Raw genomic sequence first — 4,176 nt, forward strand, 5'->3', positions numbered from 1 at the left:
TTAAACTGGTCATAAAATGGAAGAGCACCAGAATGACAATTTCCTCATGGGATGTATGCGTGCCCGGGGATAGTTGTTGCTTGGATTCTTGCACCTTCCTGTGCAAAACTGCCTATTAAAAAAAAAAAAAAAGGTTAGACTTTCATTTTAAGGGTGAAGTTGGTTATCACAGTTGAGTATGTTCCTCAAACACTCCTTGTTCTTAAGATTTACCTGAAAGTACTTCAGAGCTATGAAAATGGAGGGAAGTTGATAGACAGAAGCCAATAAATGTGCTTCAGAATATTAAACACAAACCAAAAGAAAGATCCTTACCCCTCCCAGAACAAAACCAACCTTACACATCAAAGAAAAAACCCCAAGAAATACCAAAAATAAAACAACCAATAAGGAACTGAATTCTCAGCTGAGGAATTTTCTACTGTCAGAGTAGAAAGAGGTCAAGGAGCTGAGACTTCACAGACTCGGGGAAGGTTTACAAGCTCTGGCTGCTTGTCTGAAGAACCTTTTAGGAAACACTGACGAGTTGCCAGGATCCTGAGGTTCACCACATTCACCAAAGGCAAAGCCCTTCCCGTGTGTGTATTTAACAGAAACTCTCCATGTACGCATACAGCACATGACAGGAGGAGGAACTATTACCAAGTGTGATAAATACGGTTGGTTTGTTCATTAGAAAATCACAAAGACTGTTAATTACTTTAAAATACCCTGAGAAAGAAAAACCTGGAGTAGCAGAAGCACAGTGCGGGTACAAAAATGTATCAGGAATAAAAACATTTAGAGCATGGAAAACCATGTAAGAATTACACTGTAGAGTACTGTTCTCCTGGTAATGGGTGTAGGAGTTAAGAGTGAATGAAAAGACATCAAAAGTCACAGCAGGAAATGGTCAACATACAACATTAAGTAAAACATTAAACTGTCCTCATTATGTACAAGAAATTATGTGATAGTTTTTTATGTCCTGGCTGATTCTTGCACGTACTTATTTCTATTTTACACTTGATCTGGCCTATCTTTTAGGAGAGACGAATGGCTGACAATTATCAGAGGTTTGAGCTTTAAGATTTTAATTTCTCAGTGCAAAGGTGGCTGTAAAATGGCCAGAGTTTTTTCTTCTCTTAGGCTGTGCAGATATATGCATAATTTCTTTCCTACAGTAAAGACCTGCAACACTAGCTGATTTCAGCAAGGCTATAGGTGCTTAGGTCCTGTAATCAGACTTGATTGTACCTGCCATTTCTAATATATACTGAAATGAATCAGGATCTACTATATCACTGGAATTACTCTGGGGCAATGTTCATGTGTCGTGTCCCACAGAACATTTTACTGAAAAAGGTCTTTTGCAAGTCTCAATATTTATTAGTCCTGCATTTTAGGGCTAATTTACAGAGGTGAGGTTACACTTCAGCCCAGGTGTAACACAGTATTTTGTAGACAACATACTGTAACCTTGAGAAAGCGACAACCAAATTAATGTTGAGTATGAATATGCATATAAAATTTTGCATAACAGGTGTAAAGGTAATGATTAAGAAGCTTTACACTGCTTGCAAACAGAATAGGCATCTAGTGACCTGCAAGTCTTCCACTGCGATTCTGGCAGGTACTTAACTGTAAACTGAACCACCCCAGCGCTTTTCCAGGATTGCTTTCATAATCCTAATTTGTGTTCATACTTTAACACTTTTTCCCTTGGCACTTTCTTCTGCTTCTCACTCATGCCCATTCAGGCACATCTCTGCTGGGCAACCATAGAATCATAGAATGTTTTGGGTTGGGAGGGACCCCTAGAGGTCATCTAGTCCAACCCCCCTGCAGAAGCAGGGACACCACTAACTAGATGAGGTTGCTCAGAGCCCCATCCAACCTGGCCTTGAATGCTTCCAGGGATGCAAGGACATTCCAATATGCAAGGACAACTTCTCCCAGATGTCTGACAGTTCTTTCAAATTCCATCTGTTTATTTTGGATTTCAAAACATGCTTGTATTACAGTTTGAACCCAAATAAAGCACTGTGGTTTACAATCACTAGCTTTAGAGAGGTTTACCCTTGTCAATACCAATACAATTGTGGGGGCTGTAATTTATTTTCTGTTGAAGTCAGATAATTTTTTTATGTCTGCCTTAGGTTGAGGGTATACTAAATACTATTCTAAACTTAAGATGCTCCTTTTTCTGTGAGTGGAAACTCCTGCTATAGTATGCTGCCTTAGTTTTGCTGGTTTGCCATCACGTATTCCTGTATAGATCAAATGCTCTTGCTTTATCAGCTACACATGTAGCAGTCCAGGAATAAAAAAATACAGTGAAAGGCACTCCCACACATATATGTGTAATGAAGCACCTTGTAAGCATTGACTTCTGTATTTAAGACATGTCTGTTTTCATTCCAAAACACATTACACCTGAAAACTCCCTCCTCATGTGTTCAGATAGCTCATCTGTGTTTCAATTCTATGGAGAGAACTGGAAGGTACCTTTGTTATGTTTGAAGACAAACTTAGCAGTCACTAAGAATCTCAGAGAGAGTACCCAGAATACAATGGTTAAATTTGTCAGGAATTGCATTATTTTCATTGCATTGTGAGTTTAATGGAAGCCCAAGCACTCCAGGCGTGTCTAGTTTTACTGGAACTCCACCTCTGAACCATGAAGCAAGATACTGTAATTAGAAAAAGTATTGCAAAATTGTTGCAAATATTTATTGGCTGAATACATCCTGCCAACCTCGCACTCTGGGTACGCAGCTACAAAAGCAGCCATGTTCTGGGTTTACTCAGGCCAAGGATCTCATCTTACAAGTTCTGTCTGCGTCATGCCACAGCAAGATGAAATGGTGTCATCACTTGCACAATCCTAAAGCAGTGATAAGTGAACTTGGTGACTATTCGGGGATGGCTTTTCTTAAATGAAGAAAATAAAAGATGCCTTTAGTCACATGAACTTGGAGAAGAGAAAAAGAGAAAGAAGGTCATTAAACCTACAGGTCTCATTCTTCCTTCCCTAGAGAGGCCAACTTTTTATCATAATACCTCAATTCTTTTGTGGACGTTTGAAACATACATATGTTTTCAAATACCAATCAAAATTCAACAGAGTTTCTGTAGCTAGCCAAACCCCATTATACTGCAGCGTAAAAGAATAACATGATTGTGAGACTACTGGAACAATCTTTTCCTCAGTACTCTGCCTCCCAAAATGTTTTCACAGGATTTTATTGCTAGTAATAGGTCATATTTAACAGCTGTAGGGGGTTTATAGTTCACTCCTATGGATTTGGTGTTTCACAGGCACAAGGGAAAGAAAATGCATATCATAAGGTTTGTTAAGAATGGGATAGCAGTTTTAACACAGATAAGAAGATATAGATGGCAGTTTCATAGGGTACTATATGAAGATTAATAAAATTAATTTTAAAATAATAAATATAAAGAAACAGGAATATTTAAAATAGTAAAATTAAAATTACTTATTAGTTATAAAAATGAAAATATTACTAAAATAAAACTTAAGAAGATGACATATTCCAGCAGCAAAAGGGCTTTTTAGTTCTGAGAGCATAGTTACACATTTACTTTTCATGCCAAAAATGAAATTCTAAAATTCAGATTTTGCTTATGTAATCCTTTCGGCAGCTGTGATCATGGCTGGGTTCATATAGCTCAGGGTTTCTTCTAAAATTAACAAACAGAGCAGCTTAAGCCTCAACCCAGGAATCTCTGAAAACTAAATTCTTTTTTGCACAGGATTGCTTATCAGAAGACCTGAGTGTGCTATAAAGCTAAGCACATTTCATTAAGATGAGCACAGCACCAATCTGAACACCTCCCCCCCAAAAAAGACAGGTAATAACAGTTAATCGATCATATATTTATGCAACTAGCAAGTGAGTCAGCTCCTCTTTTCCCCATCAGCCTGTGGGATGATCCTTCGCTCCTGTTTTGTTCCTTGCTGGCGTGACTACCCAGGGGACAAACGCTCCTTTGGTAAGACAGCAGCGAAGGGGCGAGATTTACTCACCCTTCCTTGTCACAGGGCTGTGAAGAATAAACTCTGGCCATCCAGGCTGATCTCCATGAACAAATGACTGAAGATCTCTTCACAGTCACTTCACACCGTGCCGTCCTCTCCAGCTGCGGTGCCATCCCAGCGCGGGCTTTGCCGCC

This window comes from Egretta garzetta, unplaced genomic scaffold (assembly GCF_000687185.1).
Source record: "Egretta garzetta isolate BGI_Z169 unplaced genomic scaffold, ASM68718v1 scaffold557, whole genome shotgun sequence".
In the NCBI taxonomy this organism is placed as follows: domain Eukaryota; kingdom Metazoa; phylum Chordata; class Aves; order Pelecaniformes; family Ardeidae; genus Egretta; species Egretta garzetta.